Below are 10,395 nucleotides of genomic sequence, written 5' to 3'. Positions count from 1 at the left end.
GGAGCATCTTCTGTTTTTCTAGCTCTTTCCCTGATATAAATGAATAAATAGCAATACTAAAGGTAGGTAGAGACAATGATTTATACAAGGCTGGAAATGTTTAATGAAACTGAATGGCAACAAATTGAAATTTACAATAATTTTTCTATCTGGGTCCATTAGAATTGGAAGTTATTGATTAAAGGGATAGATTTGCTAAAGAATCTGGATAATTTATGAGTAATGAAAAGCATACAACCGTTTGTCACTAACAAAAGAGTTTTGAAAATAAAATGTATTTCATCTTAGGAAATTCTCAAATCCAGGGTGATGGCTGTACCTCGCATCCATTTTCCTTGGTGGTTTTGGTTTCCCTGCCTCCTCCCCTCCAGCACAGCTCTTGTCTAGGTGCAAGCCTCACCCGCGCTGGCCATTGCCAGGTTTCCGTGTTTGCCCAGTGCCCCCAGCTGGAGACCTTGAGAATCATCCCGGGATTAAATGTGCAATGACATTAATTAACATAATTACTTTCTAACGGTCTTTATTAGTTTATAATTACACCAATAGAATATTTTCATTTCTATAATAGATGCCATTCCTTTTTAAGTGTAGTTAAGATAATGAGTGACAATAATTTTTAAGAATCCTGTTGTTTAAAATTCATTTCCTTAATGGACACTGAGTCAGAACTGCTGACTCCAGGGATAAAAATAGTTATTTGCTAATTTTCAGTGCTGTTAGATCTTCAAAGCCATCACAATTAAAAAGAGAATACACTGGAATCTATTCTTATATATAGCATCACTTCTGGCTGCAAATATTTACTATTGCTGACAGAGATCCATTAACAAAAAAACCCCAGCCTAATGATTTTCAGACCCCAATGTAAATGTTCTAGAGCTGACACTCAGAAAAAAATCATTAGATCTATGAAATGAATAAATAGAAAATGGAAACAAACCGAGAGAGTTAAAGCTGGAATATTTCTCCTCCTCTGAGAATTTAGCATCTTTATATTTGTAGACCCCACCAGAATAATTGGTGCACGACCATGCTCACCGGGTGGGAATGCCCAGGCAGCAAATAGCAGTGAGGAGTAGCAATATTTTATATCAGCCAGCTGAGAGCTGGGCACACCCAGTGATGACAGCAGGAATCCCAGCCCGGCTGGTGGGTGCCAGCCCTGGGGGAGCTCTCTGGGGCTGGGGCTGCCCCCGAGGGGGCTCAGCCAGAGCCAGCTGGGCCCTGGTGCTGCTGCCCAGGTTAGCACAGCACGTAGCTCCTGCATTCCTGCTGGCAGCCCCCCAACCCCCTCCCAGGGCCCACCCAGCCCTGCTCTCTCCCTGCAGCCCTGATCTAAAGCAGCTGTCCAAGGAAGAACAGGAGCAGGGCGAGCATGCTTCCCCTGGGTGCTTTCCCACACCAACTGTTTTCAGCTGGTGAGTCACACGAGCTTTCCATGAATTCTTTAGGTAGTACCCTTCCACAGATCTTCCTGTCAAATGTTTTCACCAGTTTCTCATCCACAGTATCAGCATCTGCAGCAACTTCTGACGGCAGGGCTATCATAGGGCTATCACCACTGAGAAGAAGAAACTTCTTGTTTGACCCTGTTCCCAGTAACTCTGCTTGTCCTAGCCTAAGCAGTCTTTTTTCTTCTTCTTCTTTTTATTTTTGGCAGCCATTTTACATCCTTGATTATTCCTCTTACCCCGTTTTTTCTGGGAAAATTGTGACTTTTCCTAGGACAAAAGAAACCCTAACCATTCCCTCACCCTTAAACATAGAAGAACTGTAACTACATTAATAGTATTCAAGTTGTGGTCAAGCCATGGATTGATACAGAAGGATCTTGATGTTCACTGTCCCTTTCCTAAGAATTCCAGAAAATAGGTTTGCAGTTTTGATGACTGCCCAGCATCCAGTCCCACACAATGCAACAATCTATCATAATCCCAAGATCTCCTTCCTGACTAGCAATTATAAACTCAAGGGAAACTCTTCATATACGATGCTGGGACTGATTTTTCCCATATACACTACCTCATGTTTACTTACATTGAGTTTTATCTGCCCTTTTATTTTCCAAAATGTAAATGTAAAGTCTTCCTTCCAGTCTTCAGAAACTGCCTTTCTCCTGTCTGTCCCGAGTAAAGTTGCACCATCATTAACCCTGCTACTTTACTCACACTCCTACCAGATAATTTATGAAAGTTTTGAGCTCTGCAGGTCCCAGTAAAGTTTCCTGTGGAACATCACTGCATGAGCTGCCCCTCATGGGAGAGTTCATAGCTTATTTTACTCTCTTTTCTACCTTTTAATCACATATATGCATTTTCTCTATTCATGACTATTCAGTTTGTTGAAATAATTACTTGTTGAGTGAATTTACTGAAACCTCTTTGGAGGTGTCATAAAATGCATCTACTGAATATCCCTGATCCACATATCTGCCAACTCTTTCCAAGAACTGCAGATGTGCCTGTAAGCCTGAATTAAATGTTATAAAATCCATTCTGACTCTCTTCAAGTATTTCTCTAGGTACCTACTAATTGATAGTTCCTTTATCTTAATTCCCATTAACTTGCCTGTTCCGATTACAGGCCTATAGTTCCTTGGATTCTCCTGGAACCTTTAAGAAAGTTCGGTGGCATATTTGCCCCACTCCAGTCCTCAGACACCAACAAAGATTAAGCCAGAGTAACAGTGAGAGTGTTATGTATTATTTTTAGTATTTCAGCAATTTTCTTTTTCCATTTTGTTTGAGCCTTTTACTGAAAACTCATTAGGTTAGTGCTGATTCTTCTGAAAAACTCAACCTATAGTCACTTCAGTGTCAGACAGATCCTCTGCTTGTGTTCTTCACTTTGTCCTGTCATGGAGAGGGTTCTGGCTGGGGAATTGTCTCTATTTCTTCAGCTTCTCAGCCCTCTGAGTGTTTGTTCCCTTTGATCATCAGTTCTCACTAGAGTTTCTTATTGTATTTGCAGGGACCCCTGTGCCAGGGAGGAATGATGAGTCTGACTCCATGTTCTCAGAAGGCTAATTTATTACTTTATGATACTATATAATATTAAAGAATACTAAACTAAACTATACCAAAGAATACCGAAAGGATACTTACAGAATGCTAAAAAGCCAATAATGAAAACCTGTGACTCTGGAAAGAGTTGTGACACAGCTTGGCCCTGGTTGGCCAAAGAGTCAAAACAACTCACACCAGAATTCAATGAAACAATCACCTGTTGGATAAACAATCTCCAAACACATTCCAAAGCAGCAAAACAGAGGAAAAGGAAATGAGGTAAGAATTGTTTTCCTTTTTCTCTGAGGCTTCTCAGCTTCCCAGGATAAAAATCCTGTGCGAATTTTTTCAGAGGATGTGAATGATACACTTGCCAATGGGTTAACTATCACTAATACATCTGAAGGGTGATTCAGTGCTCTTTTCAGCTCCTTTAGCTGCTCTGTTTCCCAGCTTCTCTCTGACAGGCTTCTGACCTAAGTGCCATCTCCTGAATGTCCCCTGCAATGAGGTCTTCATCATCCTCAATCACATTTGGAGCTTTTAGAGTCTGTCAGCTACTCCAAGATTTTCTGTGGCATTAAAGAATCATTGTACATCTAATTATCACATTTTAATTCCTGCCATGCTGTGTGACTTAAATACACAAACTACCCAATGCCTCAATTCCTCCATCTGAAAGACAAGCATTATGACCAATACCATTCTTTCTACCCTTTCTTCATCCCAAGGAAAATAAAATCCCTTACTTTTGAAAGCTGGGTCTTTTGAGCAAGACTCATGAAGATTCACAAATTTTGTTAAGTCACTAGGAAGCTCCTGAACAGAAGAGTAAATTTTATTGCCATGTGATTATCACTTACAGCCAAGTGAAACCATCCAAACCACCAGTAATTACTGGTACTCCTCTCAACCCCAGGAAAACTCACAGTGTTTAAGGGTCTTCTTGAATGGGGGGTGTGTGTGTTTTTTTTTTCTTTTATTATTCTTTTATGTTCACTTGTTTGTTTGAGTTTGGGAATTTGGGTGGGGAGCTTTTGTTGTTAATGTGTTTTATACTTTCTATCTTTACCAGCAATATCGACCTCCCCAGTGTAAACAATCTGTGAATCAAATGTGCATTAAAAGATAAAAGAATTCTCTGTATAATAAAATAGAACATCAGTTACCCAGGTTACAGAATAGTTCCAGGCTACTTTGTAACCTAAGTGGAAAATGTACATTTGGCCAATTTTCCTGCCTCCAAAGGATTTGTTTTACATGCAGAATTGCCCACGTGGAGAACTGAAAGAGTTCAGTCAGAGTTCTCCTGGACACACAGTAGACACTTTTCTGAGAGGGAAGAGCACATATGCTTTGGATGCTGCTATCCAAACCACCACCACAGTCCAAACTCTCCATCCACTGCTTGGCTGAGAGGTGAGATGAGAACAAATAAATGTACAATAATCTCTCTGCTGAATGAAGTGCTGCTACCTTTCCTTGGCTAAAACCAGGGATCCTTTCTCACCTGCCTTGGAGAAGCACAGCCCTCTGATTCTGGCATGGTGAGAACTTCCCCTCTTATTTTAGTCTACTACAACCATGGAAGCTGGATCACACAGGGCCTGTAACCCCCATATTTGCTGCTAACCCCCATGGGTTTGTCACCCATTCTCCAAGCCCCACATCTGATGGTGTGACATCCTCATTCTTCATGACTGTAGAAAAAGACTTAGAGAAATTGCTTGTGTGTACTAATTTCAAAACCAATAGAAAAGAAAATAAATTTAGTGTATTAGACTGTTCACATTTCATGTTTAGAACCAAAGGTTCTGCTTTGTTTGTTTGTGCATGGGTGTGTCAGATGTATTTGTTTGAATATCTGAGTTTGGCCACACCACATTTCCCTGTAGCAGTAAAACTATCTATGGACAGAGAAAAAGATGGTTAGAGAAACCAGTTATCTGTTCTAATTCTAATATCTAATTCTTGTTCTAATATCTGAAGGGTTTATAAATACTGGGTTCAAAAAAAGAAATCCTCAAAATTAGTAACAAAAGGAAGGAGAGATTTATTTTAAAAAATTTGCCCACCTTTCAAGTAATACCACACTTCTCAGTATCTAGCAAAAAGCACCAAGAAGCCCTCTGTTTAGCTGTTGTTGTTTTGACCTGGGTTTCTTCACAGCATTTTTGCCTCCTGCCCTCTTGCACTGACACTTCCTGTCTTTCTAGGAGTCGATTCTCAAATAAGCAGAATGTTACAAAACTGGTCTACAGCACACAGCAAAGTATTTCCCTTAAAGAGAAGGGAAACCATTCTACAGGAAACTAAAGCAGATATTAAATTGCACAAGCACTTATTCAAAAGGAGGAAATGCTACCAAAACCTGGCCACACAAACCTAGTACAATGTCCATGGGCAGCAATAAGTGTACCAGAGGAGAAGGACACAGAACATAGATGGAGAACCATTTTCTATCTCTCCCCAAAAATATAGTGCCATCCTTTAAATCCATTTAGAGATTGGTGGGGTTTTTTTCCAGGTACTTTAAGATGCATTTCATTGTTTCATTCTCCAAATTGGTTGCACAGTCCCCCACCAGCATTCACAATTGTTGTTTAACAATTTCCTAAAGCACAGGAAAGGTCATTCTGGACACTGCTTGCTCAGAAACAGCAATGCAAATATGGGAAATGGATTCCCTCTGAAAGCCAACCTGCCACAAGCAAAAGCAGAGAAAAATTTTAAAATTAAATTCTTTCACAACTGACCCCTTCACTCTAAATATTCACAGACACTGAGCACACTACAGGATCCTATTCTCTCTGCCAAGCCTCCAGTTCTGCTGCTCACAGACATTTAATCAGTGCTGTAGCTGCTGAGAGGCTGTCCAGTTATGTCTGGTATTCCAGACTGCTCCTTAAGTAGTAAAGCATTAATGTACTACTCCTGTGCACGCAAATGAAACAAGGATATGAATGCAGGGGGCTGGACAAGGCATCCTGCCAAAAAAAAACCTGCCAGAGCTGATAAAGAACCTCGAGTTTTAAAGAGAGATTTCGACACCCACAGCCCCCTGACCAGCATGTGCCATCCACATAATCAGGGTGGGAAAACCATTGGAGTATGAATTTTTTAAGCAAGCCCTCTAAACACAGCTCCACGCCCCTCCCAGGAGGTGTTCATGGCCAGGCTGGCCGGGTCCCTCAGCAGCCTGCTCCAGGGGAAGGCATCCCTGTCCATGGCAGGGAGACTGCAACTAGGTGCTCTCAAATGTCCTTTCCAATCCAAACCATTCCACGGCTTCATGAAATGTGTGTGTGGTCGAAATAAAAGCCAAACTAGGTCCTGATGGTCAGACAGGCAGGCAGATTCCCACTCGGAGCACATTCCTGGAGCCGCGGGTGCGTGCAACCACAAAGAATGAAAATGCAAGTGATGGATCCTGATGTTTGTGCATGGGCAGAAACAGAACAGAAATTTGGCGTTAGGGAGCAGGGAGTTGGAATTATGGCTAAAATCCTTTAGGGGATTTAAGTGTCACTAAGGTACTTTAGTGCTCAGACTAACATTCAAGCACTAAAGTGTATTTCTAAGTATGGATAACCATATGCATTAGTAAGGGAACAGAAGTTAATGCCCAGTTTCCTTTAAAATGAATCCTGTGTAAAACACTTGGTTAATGTTTTTACATCACCCTAGTAACATGATCAACATTACCATAGAAGCATCTTATATGGAAAGACAGATCACGCTAACCTCATGAAAAGGTAATTCTACTTCCATGACTCATGGCCATAAATCCACACTTGTGGAGTGAAATGGACAGACACCAACCATCCTGAGCTCCCAATGATGTCAGGTTAGTTGGCCATTCAGTATATGTAAATTTGGGGGGAAAAAAGCAAAACTAAAACAAATCCACAGTACATGTCATACTGAAATTTATAACCCTCTGAAGTTCAGCCTGTTCTGAGCAATTAACACAAAATTACTGCCAGAGCTGTGATATATTAGAATAAATAACTCTTTAAAGAGATACAGATGTTAAATGTGTATGTGCTTTGGAGAGTCATGTTAAACATTTAAAAATAACCTCAGTGATTATTGGTGTGTTTAGATTTTATAAGATCTAGGGCTGGCAGAGGTCTCTGTGGTTCTTGTTCCCTACCACACCACATGTGTGATCTGGATTAAATTTCAGAGGGAGGTCTCTTTTTGTCCCTTCCAGACTTCTACTTAGTAAGAGTGCAGCGAGCTAAATTCAGAAGCAGGGTAGGAATATGCATCTCCAAAAACTGCATGGGTCACATTTAGCAGTGACTAAATAGTGGTACAAACTACAATGCTGGTGTCCAAGAAACGTAAATCATCAACTTCAGGGGTCATTCTTCAGAGTATGTAAGATGAGAATCAACCTAAGACAACAAACTGTTCACAGATAGGTGCTGAGCAGAGTGACCTGCACAAATTTAATATATACAGGCTTATAAAATTAATACATTAATATCTGTCTGATGACAAAGACCAATGATATCCATGGCAATAGCAACATCAATAGCAAGCGTTGTGACACTGGCCTGGAAGTTTTCCTTTCAAACTCTCTATTATATATTTATATATATATCTACCCTCCTCAGCAGGTAAACTACAGTTTGAAGATGAAAAAAAATTCTGTTTCATTGCAGCAATGCCACAAAACCTGTTCTGGCAGAGAAAGATGAAGGTCAAGAGGGAAATAAAACATTTATTTTGCATTCTGTCTTTTTGGATAAGCAGAACTTGGAAGTATTACAATAAAGGGTAAGAGAAATTAGAAAACTACAGTTTTCCCTCTCTGGCACTTCTTCAGCCATAGCTTTATGGTAGCCTACCCTCCTACTCTGGCCCCCACCTCTCTACTCAAAACACAAACCACCCACACATCTATCAAGCAATTCTCTTTGCTGCAGCTCCCAAGACTCCCAGCTCAGCCTAGTGTGTAAGCAGCTCCTTCAAACTCAGCCACATTCCCCAGTGGTGCTGCCCTGAGCACATGCTCCACAGGTTCTGCAGGAAGGCTGAGTTCATGCTTACCAGCAATTATTTCAAAAGCACCTGATGTCCAACCTGTTGTGACATGGATAACTAACAGAAGAGTTGATTTAACTGTTCTCCCCAAATATACAGGTCATCTTCCCTCACTTCATCCCCTTAAGCATCTCCAGCACACTTGTTTGCATGCTTGCTGAGGGCTGAATTAGCTGCAGTTATTGCATTTTGTCACATGTTCCTCTTTTAGGAATAATTCACACACAATGAAAAACTTATCCCATTATATAAGTCATTGTTAAGCTTGTCTCAGTCTTCATTGTACTAAACACTACTTAGAAACCACACATAAATTTGTTGCTTTCTTATGCCACCAAGCAGCAGACAAATACAAAGTAATGGGCCATTCTTTCAAGTGCTAAAATCCAGTCTAGAAAAAAACAGACATGGTACAAAGAGTTGCTTCAATTCCCAATTTATGAGTGAGGACCAATGAGTTCAGTCACAAGGTAGTTTCCCCATTTTACATAGACAGGAAGTCCAGCACATGAAGCTTGTTGGGAGATCTGTAGAACTCCACACATTCTCATTCAGAACATTTCATAACTAAGAGTGAAAACTGTTTTGTTTTTAAATAGGAAAAAAAAAAAAAACTACTTGTTAAAAAAAAAAAGTAATTAGCAAAAGAGTTTGTTTCAAACTTCAGGCACTAAAAACCTATTGCTATTGTTTTCCAATACCAGTTTATTTTTCAGTAAAGTCTAAGTGCCGCATCACTGTTCCCACTGGACATGGGTGAGCAAACCCCTGCAATGCAAGGCTTCACCAGGAGCAAGCAGCCCATTGAGCTCGAGCTCACCTTCTTTTCCTTGGAAAAGACAGAAAGCTTCCTACTACCTCATCTTTCATCAACCTGTTAAAAAACAAATCAAAGCAAAGTTATGCTCTTCAGCCTTTCAAAAAAATTCTGATCAATCTGGGCTTTAATTGGAGCATCTGTGGTTATGTTCATCCCCGAGAAGATGATGTCATTTTCTCTTTGGTATGCATCTGAACTTTTCTCTTGACTGTAAGTTTTTAGATGGTTACACACAGCTAGAGAGCTCAAATCATACATTTTGATCAGTAAACAGTTCATAGAATCAAAGAATGGTTTGGATTGGAAGGGACCTTAAAGATTATCTAGCTCCAACCCCTGTGCCCCAGGCAGGGGCACTTCCCACCAGACAGGATGCTCAGAGCCCCAGTCAGCCTGGCCTTCAACGCTTCAGGGATGGAAGTGGGCAACCTGTTCCAGCACCTCATCACCCTCACAGTAAAGAATTTCTTCCTAATAACTGATCTGATGCCATCTTCTTTCATGGATTCACAGAATCATCAAGGTTGGAAGAGACCTTCCAGATCATCCAGTCTGCCCAGCAGCACCACTGAAACCACTAATCCACATCAGCCAGTGCCAGATCCAGACACCTCATGAACACCTCCATGGATGGTGGCTCCACCACCTCCTTGGACAACATATTCCAATATCTGATCACCCTAACAATGAAGTTTTTTTCTTAATATATTCACAGAATATCCCTGGTTTTAAGTTTAAGGCCATTGCCTCTTGTTCTCTCAGTGCAGGTACAGCAGAAGACACCAACCCCACCTCACTGCACCCTGCTTTACTGCACAGGGTACTCAAGGTTAAAGCCATTGCTGCTTGTCCCATCACTACCTGCTCCAGCCCAACATCCCTCTCCAGCTGTCCTGTAGCCCCCTTTAGGTACTGGAATGTGAGAGCCAGAGCCTCCTCCTCTCCAGGCTGAGCAGCCCCAGCCCTCTCAGCCTGTCTGCACAGCTCAGGATCCCAGGCTTGTCAGGCACCATTTGCCCTTAGTGAAGCCATGCTGGCTGTTGCAAATCAGCTTTTTTCCCCGTGCTTTAACACAGCTTCCAGGAGGATCTGCTCCATGATTTTGTCAGGCACAGAGGTCAGGCAGACTGGCCTGTAGCTCCCTGGATCTTCCCTTTCTTAAATTTGGGTTATGTTTCCCCTTTTCCAGCCAAACTGCCACAATTTCTCAAATATGATGGATAGTGCTTTACCACTTCCTTCAGGATGTGCAGATGCATCTCATCAGCTCCCATGGACTTGTGCACCATCAGGTTCCTTAGATGATCTTGAACCAGAACTTCTCCCAGAGCAGGAAGTTCCTCATTGTCCCAGTCCCTGAAAATCTGGATTTGTTTTCCATAAAAAGCTCAGAGGTGGACATTTCTTCACAAAGAGAAGCAAGAGGATTCTCTTTGATTCTACCATTGTGAATTTCCATTTACCTAATACAGCAAAACAGAGAACATTATTTTACCAGAATAAAAAACAAGACAA

The sequence above is a fragment of the Ammospiza caudacuta genome, chromosome 3 (genome assembly GCF_027887145.1).
Source record: "Ammospiza caudacuta isolate bAmmCau1 chromosome 3, bAmmCau1.pri, whole genome shotgun sequence".
In the NCBI taxonomy this organism is placed as follows: Eukaryota; Metazoa; Chordata; class Aves; order Passeriformes; family Passerellidae; genus Ammospiza; species Ammospiza caudacuta.
This window is presented reverse-complemented; position numbering follows the sequence as displayed.